Source organism: Canis lupus, chromosome 8 (assembly GCF_011100685.1).
Source record: "Canis lupus familiaris isolate Mischka breed German Shepherd chromosome 8, alternate assembly UU_Cfam_GSD_1.0, whole genome shotgun sequence".
NCBI classification, from domain to species: Eukaryota; Metazoa; Chordata; class Mammalia; order Carnivora; family Canidae; genus Canis; species Canis lupus.
This window is the reverse complement of record NC_049229.1, coordinates 51,591,640-51,608,445: the sequence shown is the minus strand read 5'-3', so window position 1 is coordinate 51,608,445 and position 16,806 is coordinate 51,591,640. Positions and strand designations below refer to the sequence as shown.

The 16,806-nt window shown below is 39.6% G+C and overlaps 1 protein-coding gene across 23 annotated transcripts in view; it reads right to left on the bottom strand.

The window, feature by feature from the left end:
• The window catches only part of NRXN3 (neurexin 3), a 1,532,396-nt gene that overhangs the window by 1,090,888 nt on the left and 424,702 nt on the right, over nt 1–16,806 (bottom strand). The gene's annotated exons all lie outside the window — the stretch shown is intronic.

Sequence of the window (16,806 nt, the reverse complement as noted above, 5' to 3'; positions counted from 1 at the left end):
ATGGATAATTAACTGTTCTGACAAAGGGATCTTTAGCTCTAGGTGCCTTTTATTGACCAATAACTAAAAATCAATTACCCTGAAAGATCTGGCTCTAATTTCCATCCATCAATAACCCAGCTAACTTCGGTTTCCATGATAGAGTCCTGAGCCCAGTGGAATGTGATAGCATTATTAAATAGGAGGTTGGATCTGCAAAGGCGATCAAACAGATGAGGGAAAGGGGATAGAATAAAATTTGGTAATAGACTTTGACAAGACAGCAATAGCTCCCTTAGATTCAAAGGGATCTCTGTTGTAGGAGTCTCCTAATTTAGATGGCCTTGATCAGACCATTCTGTTGAACATCTAAGGGCCCACAGGGTCAAGAAAGCATTCCCCTGGAGCATATATTCCCTTTCAAGGCCTCACCCTGGGATCCTCTAATTCCCTACCAAAAGAGCCCCAGGCCTGTTTCCAAGGCTTCTGCAAGCCTCTACTCTGGACTCATTTTCCAACAGCAAATCATGCCATCAGTGTGCATACCTCAAGGACTGAGGACTAACAATGTAGGGCCATTTTCTTATTTTTTTTTTAATTTATTCATGATAGGCACACAGTGAGAGAGAGAGAGGCAGAGACACAGGCAGAGGGAGAAGCAGGCTCCATGCACCGGGAGCCCGACGTGGGAATCGATCCTGGATCTCCAGGATCGCGCCCTGGGCCAAAGGCAGGCGCCAAACCGCTGCGCCACCCAGGGATCCCGGCCATTTTCAAGGATGTAGACAGACCTTGGCCACAGGGACATCCATGTGCATTTATATCAGAGTCCTTGTGGATACAGGATAGAGTCAAAGGTTGACAGAGGAAGGAAAGAGGCCAGCAGCTGACAACCAGAGGGGCCGGTTCTCCCCATGCTAAAATTTCCCAGTGCAGAACTCTGAGGAACCAAAAACTCTAAATGTGCACCTGGCTTACCAGGTAGTTCAAACATGTATTTGTCAAGGTAATGACATGTTTTACTTAATCATTTGTTGATGTAATTTCTAATTTCAAAATATAGCATCTGGACTTTCATTTGTCTTCCTGCCAAGCAGCCTGACTTAGAATGGCCTACTTCATACTGGAGTTGGCCAAAAGCTATATCAAAAGCACCACATTAATGAAAGGAAATGGGCAACAATACAGGCTGAATATATGGTTTCCCATTACCGAAGGGGAGCTACAAAAGAAGGCTGAGCTAGTTCTATTTCCTCTTCTATAACTACACCTCAGTCTTGGTAACCAGTCAATTCCACCTCAACTTAGATCCTTATCCATCATCACAGCCCTTGGTAAGTCACTTAAGTAAAATAAATATATTCTCATGATTAGGTAAGAACTATAAAGGTATCACTCATCATATGGGAGAGATGACCACCCATTACATACTGTATTAAACTAATTATAGCATCATGACAGCCTTAAAACATGAACCTCAACTTTGTACTCCAGAAAATTAAAGAAGAGATCAGACTTGTCCTGTATGTTCCAGAGGGTCTCAATGACATGTGTCTACTTGCATATTTCTGCTTATGTGCATGTGCATGTGCACATACACACACACACACACACATACACACAACACACTGGCATAAGCAAAAGGGACCTGTACACATATAAATGACCACAGTGTATCTTATATGTATATATAAGTAGCAAGTATTACTTGGCACATAACCCATGTCTGATGTTTTTCACCAAAAATAGCCCCCCCCCAATCATAGAGCAGCAATTTGATACCATCTATATGTTTGAAACAGATTTTTCCAACACCCTAGTACCCTGTATATTGTCTTTTCTCCTCTCATTTCTGAAAAAACGGCTTTGTTAAAATGCAACTGGAGGGTGCCTGGGTGGCTCATTCATTTAAGCATCTGCCTTCAGCTCAGGTCATGCTTCCAGGGTCCTAAGATCAAGCTCCCCTTAGCAGGGAGCCTGCTTCTCCCTCTCCTCCCAGGCTTGTGTTCTCTGTTGCTATATCTGTCTTTCTCTCAAATAAATAAATAAAATCTTTTAAAAAGTGCAACTGGATAAGCCTTTGTTCAGTAGACCAAGAGGTAAGCCTGACCTAGAATAAAAGATGCCAAATCAAATGCAGTTATCACCACTAAACTCTTTTCCTATGGATGTAAATGTGGACAGAGCCAACTGCTATGCCTGTCCTTGGCACCACATGTAGTATAGTAACGGATGTCTTCTAAGTCTTTTAAGTTAGACCTTAATGTGCCCACTTAACTGAGATAAAGGAACAAAGAAATGAGTGCCTCTAAAAAGAAGCTTAAATTAGTCATTGAGTACCCTTCAAAGGGGAATGGTTTGACACAGAACAGTAAGGCACCAGGATGTTATTTGATGTGCTACGTGGTGCTTAATATTTGTCATGTAATTAAATCAAAGAGTATATAAAAATAATAAGTTTTGGAGTTTATAAGGGATTTTAAACTTGCTTGATTTAATGCCTTTTTTTCTTTTAATCAGGGAAGAAACTGACAACTAAGTATAAGTGAGTTGCCCAAAACCACACAATCCGTTTGTGTTACTCTGCACTTCTAGTGCCTATCTGTACTTTTCTCTAAATATCCTTCTACCTATCACTTTGGATGTACCACATGCCCTTACTCTACCATTCAAATGGCACGAATATTTATTCAAATGAAACAGCCATGCATTAACCCATTAACCATCCCAAATCTTAGATAAATTGAGCCAGAAATTTATTTCCCCCCACTCTACATAGATCACACTTACTCACCAAAAGTAATGTTTCCCTTTCCCCCTGGAATCTGGGTGTGTTTAAAGCAATATAACTTGTTTTATGTGGAAGCCATAGAAGAAAAATGACATCATTGTAGGGAAGAGAATATCACAAGAAATAAACAAGAAATAAAACCAACATGAGAAATAGTCTATGTAAAACACATGCATATTTATGCTAATTTTCATGCAAATTTACCAACAAAGATTTTATGTAGCAGAGTGTGTCCCTTTGCAAGTATCTAAGGAAAATTCTGTAACTGTTCACAACCTTCACAATCTCTTCACTCAAGCATGAATTTTCCCAGTTTACCTCTTCCCTGGGCTGGAGGAGGCTACCAAGAGCAGCATCACCCCAGATGCTAGTATCTCCTCCACATGTCAATACACAATAGACACCTGAAAACTACCCTCTGAGTCATATTATAGATAAGCAAAAGTGTACCATTTTTAATGCATAGGATACATTCCTGACAGTGTGGGGAGGAGAGGCATTGGCAGTACATGAACTGGTCTTTAAAAGAGCAAATGAGGGGCATGGAGGGAAAAAGGAGTAAGAACTTGAAGAAATCATTCCTTTGTATACTCTCACAACTGATTATCTCTCCTAAAATCCTAATCTTAACTTCTTTCCACTAGCCAAAACTTAAGCACTGTCTTATCACCTTGAAAACCATACTAAATTGACAACATAACTAAAAGACACAAAGCTAAATAGTGACAAACACATTTCTAAGCCCATTCATTTCTCCAAACTCTCCACTAGAAAAATATAATATTGCCCCAAATTTATTTTCTATTCTTAGTGTTTATACTGAGAAGGAAGTTGAAGAGACAATGCAGTCACCTTGTATGTATTCAAGCTAAATAGGTAGAGACAATGGATGCAGGGGATTATGTGAGTACACAACAGCTTAGCATAAAGCTCCAGCCTGGCAAGAGGGCACACACTGACATGGCTAATGGACTGTTCAGATCCACTTAAATTATATCACCTCAAAGTTTACAATCAATTGTGTAAGTGTTAAAATAAAAATGTTATTCTCACTGCATGGAAAGCAGGGCTCCATTGTATGACAACAAATCATTTCCCCATTATTTCTAAGTGTCCAATTGATTAAACATTAGATGCAATCTAGATATGTATAACCCAAGATTTTAAGTTAGCTTGTATAAGATATGTAAAGTATGGATCTTTCAAAAGGCTTGTTAAACCAAGTACTATATATAAATAGCATTAACAAGCATCTATTCAATTCTATTTTCCACTCTTTCCCCCAAAAAAACATCCAACTACTGATTTATATAATAATATCTCTATTTCTCTGAGAAAATGCAAAACAGATTAAAATATTCAGTGTAATATGTTTTTACTATGCAATCTAAGAAGTGTGGAGAAATGCATATCACCATTTAATTGGGCTTGTGGTTTCTGATAGCTTGATGTCTCAGGCTTTGAGATCAAGAAATTCAGGCTTTACTCTGAAGGTTACGAGGAAGGAGGCTATGAGGAGTCACGGCACAAATTTATTGAAAGGATGGAGGATCTGATTTGTATTTTTAAAAGATCACATAATCTTATAAAAAGATTTTGCAACTCAATTTATGTTGAGTTGAGAGGGAACTGAAAGAGCAAACTAAAAGTAAAGAGTCCTGTTAAAAGATGAGAACATAGGGGCACCTGAGGGGCTTAGCTGGTTGAATGTCCTACTCTTGATTTTGGTTCAGGTCATGATCTCAGGGTCCTGAGATAGAGCCCCACATCAGGCTCCATGCTCAGTGCTTCGTCTGTTTGTCCCTCTCCTTCTCCCTCAGCTCCTTTACCTGGCTTGTTCGCATGCACTCTCTCTCTCTCCCTCTCTCCCTCTCTCAATCAATCAATCAATCAATCTTTTAAAAAAAGAAAAAAAGATGAGAACACATTTCAACTACTTTTCTAGGGGTGCCTAGGACTGGTTCAACCTGGATGTTGATACCCTTCCCAAGTAAGGTTTACCTTTCTTTGGGCAGTAATGGAAGCAAAGGATTCTTAGGAGAGACAATCCAGGAAACTGAGAGGCAGAGGTACTGGCAAGCCACAGACAATGGGAGAACCCAGAGTTTGGATACTTACAATCCGAATGCAGCCATGGAAAACCAAGGACCAGAGGTAAAAATTGAGGGAGAATCATAGAACATGAGACATGGAAGGCCTCAAGTTAGAACATGTCAGGCATGAGTAAAGGAGGATTCTAGGTCCATTTGCAAATACACATGCAGAGTTTCTTAAATGTCATATATTTCCAAATGCTTTCTTGGCCATTATTTGTAGCCTCTCAACACTCTTTGCTGTGTTGATGCCAATGTGAGCATCTGGGGGCACGTAGTTTAGATGGGTTATCCAAGGCACTAAAAAGTATTTAAGTCAGTTCCAAAATCTTTGTCCCCTGATTTTCATTGCATTGGTTTTGCTACAACATCATACCACCATCTTGCCAGGAACTCAAACTCTCAAGAGCAACAGGTGCCTAGGACCCCACATCTGTTCCTACAACTGCAAGACATTCAATATGTCAAAAGGAGAAACCAATGACAATGACTGTTAAGAGTCCACTCAGGTAGCAGTAACCCAAGCAGAGGAATGGACAGTGGGGCTAGCTTTAGCCCAAAATTCTCTAGCAGCAGATTGAAGAAAGCCAAACTGAGAAGATTGCACTCTTTACTTCCATCAGAGAACCTTGGAAATGGAATCTTTAGACACTGCTTAGAAGAGCCTATTAAAATGCTAACCCCTCTGGAATGGCTACAACCACTGGCCCTGAGCAGAACACCTGCTGTGCTCCAGAATGGGAGTGGGAGCCAGCTTCCTGAGGCTACACCTCAGAGACATGGGCAAAACGGCTCTCATCTCTGAATCCTTTGTCCTTCAACTGGCCTCCATGCAGAAGTGTGGTACTTTAGTCAGTGCTGATGCTAAGATAACCCTTATTGGCTATCCTGGCCTGGCCCACCCTGGAGTTCATGAGGCATAAGAACACAAGGGCTGCTGCTGCCATCTTTGCCAGACAAGAGGATGTGCTGCAGTCCTAGGGCCAGCCTGCTGATGCCTTTCCCCTGATGCACAGACTCAACAGGAATGGATGGCACTGTCCATCCTCTGGTGGGGCAAATGCAGTGACAGGCTTCAAGTTCTCCAATTGTAAACTGATATATCACTCAATTCTTCTGGTCACTGCTTATGTGGCAAAAAAAAAAAAAAAAAAAAAAAAGTCCTGATAGTGACAAAAGAAGCACTGAGCAGGTGAGCAGGTGGTACACTAAGCAGAAATTGATTTATAAAGAAGTCCACAATTCCACAATTGCTCTGCTCATTCCTAGGGACACTGCATATCCACTCAATTTGGAAAAGTGGCTTGAGTAACACAACAACTGGGGTAGTGTGCTGGCAAAGGAACAAGTTATAAGGCAAAAGTGAATTTGTTCTTGCACAATTCTGTTCCCTTTCCACACAACCTGCTGAGAATCCAACTTCCAGAAAAAGAACTCCCACTTCTGAGGGATCTGTCGGCAGACCTCCAAGTTGGCGGCTAGGCTATGAGATTAATCATATTTGCCAAAATGAGGGAAAAGCAGAAATCCTTTTACTACAGTAAATTCTGCTGTGTGTGTCACCTAATGGTAAGTCCTGCTAGAATTAGAGAAGGAACATGCTGAGTGAGAAAGGCAAAAAACTGTACAAGTGTGTGCCCCCATCCCAGTTCTTGCTGCCCCCTTTCCCTCATAATATATTTTAGGGCCAAACAAAGCATTTGGATAGATCAAACTGCAGAGCCAGTCCCCAAGGGAAAATGATGAATCCTTAACCTGCCACATCCCATCATACAGGTATTTTAAATGCTATGTACCAGCAGACAGCAAATTGTGTCGCTATGAGCAATCCCGCACTACAAAAGAAAACACATAGGAAATCTGACCTCCTGGAGCCATTTCCAAGCTTTAGCCTCAGATTCTCTGTAGGAAAGATGCAACAGAGAAATAAATGGACTTTTCCACGCTGCCTGGGTCACTCAACTAGCCTGCAGATGTTTCTTGAAAGTGATGAGAAGGAAAAGAGTAAATCAAGTTGTCACTTGGAAAATAAACAGCTAGCATCCTGGCGAGGGAAGCTGCCTTGGTCCACAAAAGAATGGCCCGGAAAATCACGCTTCACTGAAATCACTGGAAATCTGATGGCATCCTGAAGACTGTATTTCTCTCGGCTGCATTACAATAAAAGTTAAAATTTCTGTTCATTCATTTAAGGAATAAGGATTTGCAGGTGCCTACTATGCACCAGCACCAGGTGATGTGTCCAGTGCTGAACGCACTTACGCTGCATGGCAGCCCTGTAAATAGGAATAATTAGCTGATATTTTACTGAAGAAACTGTAAAAAGAAAAAAATCTCAAATGCCTGCTAAGCGCCAGGCCCTGACATAGACTCACACAAAACAGAGCACCCTCCTCTAGCCCAGGGTGTCATGTGACTGTGGACTTAGTGACATGGAGAGTAATGATGAAGACAGACCTGGGTTGCAGAGCCAGCTCTGGCACTTAGACCTAATTCTATGAAACCTTAGCTTACTACTTGACCTTTATTCTCTATCCCTCAGTTCCCTAATCTACAAAATGGGAATAACCAGAGTACATATTTCATAGAGTTTCTGTGAAACATCAATCAGATAAAGTCCATGGCCCAGTTCCCAGGCACAGACTTGTTAGCTGGTGGCAGTGGTGGTGGTGGTGGTGGTGGTTTTGGTAGTAGTAGTGGTAGTGGTGGTGGTGGTAGTGGTGGTAAGAACACACACAAGTAATTACAATTCAGCACAGCAAATGTTTAATAGGTGATATTGGCACACAGAAGAAGGAATAATTGACCCTGAGAGTTAGTGAAGGTGCCACACAGGAGGTCAAACTTCAGCTGTGTCTTGAAGTTTAACAGTTCACCATACAAAAATGGGATGAAATTCTAGTTAGAAGAAACGGCGTATTCACTGGTGTAGTAACTAGAAAAGTAGAGGGTGTTCATGAAATGGTGAGAAGTTCAGTGTATAATGGGCATTGTAATGAGTACATGAGAGCAGCCTCAGAATCAGGCCAGAGTCTTATATGCCATATCTTGAGGCACTGGGGATGGAGGATCAACAGAGGAGAAGAAAACTTCTTGAGAGCGGTACAATTATACTTAACTTGTATTAGGATTTCAATGGGTGGACAGGCTGCTAGAGTGGTAAAGAGGGATCCAGAAGACATCTCTGTGGTGGAATGGATATTGCTAAGAAACCGTGGCCTGAGGTAGTTGTGTTGCATATGCCTGCCTGCCCACTTAAAATAATTTATGTAAATGCTGTACATTTTATTTTCACTTAACCCCCTGATCTATAGGAATCAAGCTATCATTATGTTTCTTCCACTACAGGTTCCTCATTTTAATTGTTGGTCAATCAAACATGTATTGAACACAAACAGGACACTCTATCTGGTAAAGGAAACTCCATTTCCCTGTCCCCACAACTCCACAAGAACATTTCCTCCCCATTCTCCAGAACAGAATTGTTTTCAAGTAACACTCGAACCTTCTTTCCTTTACTCATTTGCTTTCCTCCAATGAGAAGTGATTCATCCACTTGGGGATAGAATAAGGGTCTGACATCCATAGGTCCATGTTTCTTAATTAGGTGGTCACTATTCCCACATGTCCTGTCTTTCTCACTCCTTCAGCCTTCCTCTAAAAAGTTCTCCTCTAGGTTCTCCCATGTAGCAAATCCATCCGCATGGACTCTGTCCCTGCAGAAGGTGGCCTGTGGTTTCCTAGCTCTTCTCTCTAGGGCTGAGTGGTTGAGTTTAACTATGGAAAAATCACAAGGAAGCCAAATTTGTTTGCAGATCAAAGCCACACTCTCTAACACAGCTCTACCAGCAAAAGAACTGATGTCTGGTTCCTTGACCTGATCACCAATTTGACTCTTGTGTCTATTCCTCAATGGATTCAGAATGTTATGGTTGTCACCTCAGACAAGAAAGCAATCCAGTCCTTGGATTGCTTTCACTCTGGAAAAATAACAGACACATCTGGAACCACATGAGGTCAATGACAAGTAAATATATCAATTTTAACAATGATTTAAAAGCCAGCTCTATGCCACAGTGTTTATTAAGATCATTTCTTAAAGTTACATAGAGGATATGGGTGATTATGATGGAGAAGAATTTAACCGTAGTTGTTCTCCTGGATATAAGTTTTAGACTGAGATTTGAAGTTTTGGGATTAGAAAAAATTACGGAAAATACACACACTCACAAATCTACATACCCCCTTGCACCAGTCCAAAAAGAATAATATGAATGTTTATATTTCTTTTCAAACTGATTCTTTTTCAAAGTTACACAATAACTAAGGTAATTATACTGGAGTACCAAATGCCTCATTGTGAGACTGTAGTCCATGGAATAAAAAAAGGACAAAGACAAAAAAAAAGGTAGTAGGAACAAAAGCTGGAGAAGAGAGGATGGAAGACTGTAGTTCTAATACAAACAGAATTAATAACAATGAGAAATATTCACTATGATTCTAAATTAGGAAACAGATCATCTGAAATGATTTTTACACGGGTACATACACGGACTCTACTCCCTTAAATTAGATATTCACTGTATCCACATATACTGTTCAGAAAGGAATATTAAAAGTCATGAAAGGTTCACAGAATTTGGAAAAACTCTCAGGGATATTAAGGTATTTAGAAACTGAGTGCCTGGGTGGCTTAGTTGCTTAAGTCTCTGACTCTTGATTTTGTCTCAGGTCATGATTTTAGGGTCATGAGATTGAGCCCTGTGTTGGGCTCCACAGGGAATCTACTTAAGATTCTCTCTCCCTCTCCTCTACCTCTCCCCTCTCTTGCTTTCTTACTCTCTCTCTTTCTCTCAAAAAAGATATTTAGAAGCAATCAATATGGGTTTTAAAGCCCATATGGGCTTTTAAATTATTTATTTCTGCAAAATATCTTTCATCCAAGATGAAAACAAGAATTTTCCATAACCAATCATCGCCATAGCATCAGAAGAGGATGCTCTAATTGACCTCCAGCCTCAGTAAGTCTGTAACTAAATTATCTTGCTGCTAAAACTATCCACCTTTAGTATCCAGAGAAAATTAGCCAATTTGGTATTATGTGAAACTTCCTACAGATATTTCAGGAGCTCAAATGGTTCCTCTTCCTACAAGAGGAATGAGCTCTAGAGACTGTCAAGCTTCATCTGGTGATCAACGGGGAAGTATAAGGTGTTAAAGGTTTTTACCCTATGTTTCCTTCACTCAGCCCAGAATATATAGAAAATAATGTACATAAATTGGAGGTGGCCAATAAACTTTGCCTCCACTAATTCATACACATACACACACACACACACACACACACAATGATCACCAACTATTATGTATTACAGTTCCATTCATATGTAACAAGAATAGAAAAACACAGAAGCAATCTACACATCAGTTTCAGGTAGTGTTTACTTCTGGTGAGGGAGAGAAGAACTGGAAACAGACAGGTACTCAAATAAGACTAAGTCTTTATAAAAAGGGTATAAAGCAAAAATGGCAAAATATTAAGATGTGTTCAACCTGTGGAATAGCTAAACCAACGTTTATAATATCTTCTACTATACAGACTACATGTTTGAAATATTTCATACTGTTTATTACAAAAAGTTAAATCTCTGCAGATGATTTTGATGAAATACTCAATGGCTCAATAAATCCTGAATGATTCTTTGTTTATTTTACACATTGATGTCAAGTCTTCAATCATCTCTTGTGAGCACCAGTTTTCCACATGTTTTTGAAATCTCTCACGTATCCCTGAATGTGTTAAAGAAAGACATGTGGAATTGAATTGGAATGCAGCTGAACTGATCTCAGTGACTCTAACATCATGAGTTCATCATCCTGCCCCCCACTGCCTTCCCCAGTCCTGGAGACTCATGGCTCAGGGCACTGGTATCCCGGAGCAAAGTCTGGCTTCTTAAGGATAAAGGGAGGAAATATTCTTGGGAGCCGAGGAGCAGAGAATACCTGAATTTTTTCCTGAGCAAGTACTCAACATCAAGTGCTGAGAGTCGACCCAGGGTATGTCACAAGAACATCTACACAAGCCTCCCAACACTTTTTGCCTCCCACAGCAGAATACAATCATCCTAGTTCTTTAAGAAAACCCCACTGAGAAACCTGAATCTGTGCCCACGTCTTTGGCCTCCCCCTGCAGCAGGCAGCCCAGTTTCTCCTTTGTTAGCACTGTGGCTCTAGCCTACAAGTCTAGACAGAGTGGCTTGTTAAAAGGCCTTGGAGTCAATGCCTGGACAAGATCAATAAGGCTTTTTATGACACAATGAAAACTCTCTATTTTGTTAAATGCAGCTAATCTACCATTTCTGCAGTACTTCTGAAGCTTTCAGTGCTGAGCACTACAGCCCAGGTGATTAAAACCCTGTTCAGTGACACAAACTGGGGAATTTTGCCAACATGGACATACAAATCCTAGAAATTTGTGCCATGTCTTCTTTTATAGTGAGGTGTGCATCTCCTTTTCCTCCCAAGAAAATGTCTGTTGAGAAAATAGGGGCAGATACTAATAAAAATTAAAACTGCCCCAATCCAGAGCTCCCAGGAAGAGAGGGACAATGTCCCAAGTCTAAAGTAATTAAATGAAAAAATCTGAACCCAGGGGTCAACAAAGATGGGGTACGTTGAAAGGGGGTGAGGGAGGGAAGGGTAAATTCTCTAAAATGCAGACAGACTTAAAAATCAAGTGACCTGACTTAAGAAGCCTAAATAAAGGAGAAAATCTTTAGTGACTGCAAATTCAATTATAATACCAATAGTGTGCATAAAGCTACAATAAAGTGTTTACTTCATTGTCATCATTTCTTTATCTCAGACTACTAGCAGAATCTTTTTTTTAGAGTAGATTCTTTTTGCCATAGTATAAAAAGGGCAGGAAATTAACACTCATTATTATCAAATCTATATTATGTTCTAGACTTTTACAGAGAGAGAGGCCCAATTAGACAAATAATATCTACATAGTATTTGACAAAAATTAACCAAGACTGGTTTTGATGGTTTAAGATACAAGAGTTCAAAACATTTACCATAAGAACCCAAGCATTACTAACAGAGATAGCATATCTGGGATCATACGTCACCTGAAAGAGGAGCTTTTCTACTGGGATACTTAGTATAGTTCTTGTTCAACTCTCACAAGAGTCTTGTGAAATAAAGTTTTACCAGCTTCACATTACAAATGATAAAACAAAGGTTCACAAAGGTTGAAATAACTGTACACTATCACAGCTAGTAATAAGCAGATCAAAAATACAAACTAAGGTCAACTTCCAAACACTATATGTTGTCCACTTGGTCATGTAGCCTCCTGGTGAGGGTTGGATATCTTTGCAAAGATCTCTGTCAATAATATTCCTGCAGGAGATGAGCTACTCATTTCTTTAAAAATAACAAAAACACACATTTATATAGCATGCATGTCACATTTTGCAACCCACTTTCATGTACATTATCTAATTTTGTAAAGCATCCTTCTACAGCTTCTAGAGGAACATCTATCTGCCCAACAAAGCTTGGTTTTCAGCAAATACTGAGATGTATTAACCACACACTTTGGGATATGAACACAGATCAGAAGAACACTAAGAAAAAAAATGTAGGAATTCTGCACATTTGCAACACTGGAAATATATAAATGCTAAAACAAAAACCACTGAATTATGAGAGCATAAATAAGGAAATCCATTTTTGACACACTGAATCTAAAATGGAAACCCTCCTTCTGAGTCAGAATGATTCACAAACCATTTACAGATGCTGCATCACCCCCAATAAGCTCACTAAAGCTCCAGGGCCAGACAGCTGGACTCCAGGTTATGATAGCAGAAGCTATAGACAAAAATATGCTCAGGGTTTGCAGAGGAGAAAAAAGTTGACCTATGATCAAAAAGAATACAAAGGAACTGGCATTATAAGACTCTGGAATAGACACTCAAATTGTAGCTTGTTTTTTTTTTTTTTTTTTTTTTTTTTTTTTTTTTAATTTTTATTTATTTATGATAGGCACACAGTGAGAGAGAGAGGCAGAGACACAGGCAGAGGGAGAAGCAGGCTCCATGCACCGGGAGCCCGACGTGGGATTCGATCCCGGATCTCCAGGATCGCGCCCTGGGCCAAAGGCAAGCGCTAAACCGCTGCGCCACCCAGGGATCCCTCAAATTGTAGCTTGTATAGTCATTTACAGAATGGATATTTACAGCTCTGATGTCAATAAAACAAAAATTCTAACCTTCTCCAGCAATACTAGTTAAGATTTATCAGTGATATTTTAACCATGGGTTATGATAAAATAATAAATGATCTGGATATCCCAACTGTGGTATGAAAATACTGCATAGGAAATTCCAGACTTACAGAAGTTAGGATATATGTACATCACAGCAGTTGGTCAAGGTTTCTGACCAGACTTTGTAAGTGAATGAGCCAAAACAAAGAAAGGTAAGAAGACTTACAGTATACTAAAATACTGTCCAAGACTTAAAAATACAAAAAAGACTGGCAGCTAATTCCTGCCAGATATTGTGAAATTCCCAGGAAGACGTCACCAAAGATGCATTCCAATATGGTGGCAGTTGAAGTCTAAAAGGAAGTTGACTGAATCTCATTCTCTGATTTAAAGAATCAGAATCTGTCTTTCTCTTCAGGAGTCACCATATCATGAGAGTTTGACTATATCAACTAATGAACATGTGCATGAGACAGACATCAGAATGCCCTTATCATAATTCACAATGAAAAACTATCAAAAATTCCTATAGTTCACTTGGACTTGGATCCAAATATTGGTTACCAGACATTAGCCTCAGGTAAAGTTTTCACCAATCATGGCAACAAGGAAAATATGGACACTATAGAACATTTTTAAAATAAAAACTATATTTACGCACTATTCATTCATGCAACAATTATTTACATAGGACCTACTCTATGCTGTGCTAGACATAGAGAACATGGAACTTTCATCCCACTTCTTTCTACTTTTTTTTGGTTTGGGAATCCTGTCTTTTTAAAATGATGATGATGACAGATGAAAATTGTTAATGTCCTTAGTTGGCAAAATAAAAAGTAGTCAACACAATTTTACTCCTTCCCTTTTCTATAAAAATTTCTCTTGTCAAAATCCAAAAGATTGAAGAACCACTGAACCAGAGAATCTTCTCTTTGTACGTTCTCAGTCAGGTTTTCACCAAAACATGGCACTCTCACAAAAAGGGGTTGACCAGGTGCTTTAAATAGAGTAACCAACCATTCTAATTTGCCTGGAACCGAGAAGTTTCCCAGGACATGGGACTTCCTGTGCTAAAATAGGAACAATCCCTGGAAAACCAGAATGATTTCTCTACATGGCTCACATGTCAAAAGGTTAAAAACATCAAGCAGATCAAATAAAAACCCTCAATTACCTAGAATCATTGACAAATAAAGGGTCTTGAATTAACTGGGCGCTTTTGCTAGTTGTGAATTTCTGACCATTTCAAATTTGACATTCTGGTTTTTAAAGAACATACAATCACAGTGACAATATAAGTAATGCATTTATTGCTATGGTTTATCACATTTTATGAACTTTAAAGTCAATCAAAGAATAACCTAAATCCCCTTTGAGGATTCAGAAGGCTCTTTAGAAGTTCACGCTCCTTAGAGCATCTACTCATCAAAAATTATCACTGTATACCACCATGAATAAATAGCTTCTGCTTTCCAATTGTTTGAATTTGGGATCGTAAATGTCCTCTGTATTATAAGTAACTGATTAGGCTGTATGGAATGATATGTGTAAACAGTGGTGTTCTCTTCAAAATTGTTAGGATAACTTCCAGAAACGGGCAGAAACTTTATAAAAGCTTCAGAATCACAGCCTCTGGTACACAACTGGTTGACATTAAAAGGTCTACTTTTTTTTTTTAAGATTTTTATTTACTTATGCATGAGAGACAGAGAGAGAGAGAGAGGCAGAGACACAGGCAGAGGGAGAAGCAGGCTCCATGAAGGGAACCTGACATGGGACTCGATCCCAGGCCTCCAGGATCCCACCCTGGGCTAAAGGCGGCGCTAAACCACTGAGCCACCAGGGCTGCCCCTACTTTTCATCCTTGAGCACTGCTCATTCTTTCTTTCCCTCCCTGCTAAACCCACTAGTCCATACCCCAACCACCTAAGACTACCCACCTGCTGGGGCCTTTAGAGCACCACTCTACAAAAGAACAACCATGCCCTGCTGCCCTCATCTGAAGTAGAAAAGTAAGAACATTATAAAATAAAGGAAAAGGAAAGAAGCTAGTACTTACTGTTCCTCCCCTATATGCCTAGCACAGAGAATGGCCCTTTACAAATATACTGTGTTTTAATTCCTAAAATGACCTTATGGAATAGGCATTATCACCATTGTTTTACTACCACAAAAATGCCCACAGTCCCTGAGTGAGGGTGATGATAATGCTCCCAGCTACCTTTTTGAAGCTTGCTGTTTACCAGGGGCTTTGGCTCTGGTTTACTACTATGTAGATAATATTTGATATAATCTTCACTACAACCTATTTAGATATCATTACCTGCAGTTTTCAAAGAGAGAAGCTGAGATTCAGGAGTTCCAGACTATCCAATTAGAATAACAATAATTGACAATGAGGGAATTTAGAACAAGGTTAAACTTGGGTCTAACATCAATCTCATCACTCCTTTGAATGCAGTGAGAGTTAGGTTTTGTATAAAAGGCTCTGCTTTGGGATCAGAAGTTAAGCAAACACTGTGTGATCTTCCAGGGGTTCTGTGGTTGCTAGTCGGGACAGGAACCCTCTTTAATGACTCTCTCAAGCTGGCTATGCTCTAGTCATTATCCTTTTGGTTCCCTGGACGGCAAGACAATAGAAATACCAGTATCACCTGATTATACACCCTCCATGGCCAGCAATATCTACCCAAACTCCTCCTTATACACAACCTCCATTGGTGCTTGGCACCAATGAAAGCCAAATTAACACAGCTGACTGACTTTGTGTAATTTGAAGACTTTAAGTTACTCATTCATTCATTTATTCACTCATTTAGCAAATATGTATTGTGCTTAGCATGTAGTAGGTTGATAGTGAAAACAAATGAGTTACACCAGATTTTAGCATGCCACATTTCTAAAGTATGCTAAGGTAGAGAGTGTCCTTAAATCAGCTCATTATGAAGTTTGATGCCACATAAAGAATTATGCAAATCAATGGCATTATTATCCTATATATGTTTTTTTCCATTCCAGAAGACATCTACATCTACCATTTCTTTTAAAGCTCTGCAATATTAGATCATGAATTTCCTGATAGCTAGGCAATATGGATGAATTCTAAGAACTCTGACTTTGGATTTACCTCAAGGCACTTAGAAAAAATTAAAAAGGAATTAACTTGTTTTCACATCTGTGTCCAAGGAGAGATATGCTCCTCACTTCTACTTTGCAGGTAGAGAAAGGTAAAATCCAGTTAGTGATGGAAGGTACTTTTAAAATCGTATTTTCTACTTCTTTGCACAAGTCTAGCATAGTTTTCCTAAAGGAATTATCAACAGAGCCAAGATCAGAACCCAGGTTTTTTTATTTTTATGAAAGTGAGTTAGTTGCAAAATAACTATGAGGTGGACACAGGAATCCAATAACTACAGGGACAACTTCAGATGGTGGTCTCCAGGATGGTGGATGTCTAATTCCCAGGGGAGAGTCCATTCTCCAAGGCTTGCATATGTGTCTCATCCAGATGCACATTTATATCAATGTCCCAGCATCTGCTGACTCTGGCCAGCATCTGCCCCTAGAGAAGGGGTCTGGGTAAGTAGTCTGCTACTCAGTGCTTGTACAGCTAAGCCACTTGAGATAGGTTGCCTTTTCTACTCTTTGAGCTTCTTTTCTCT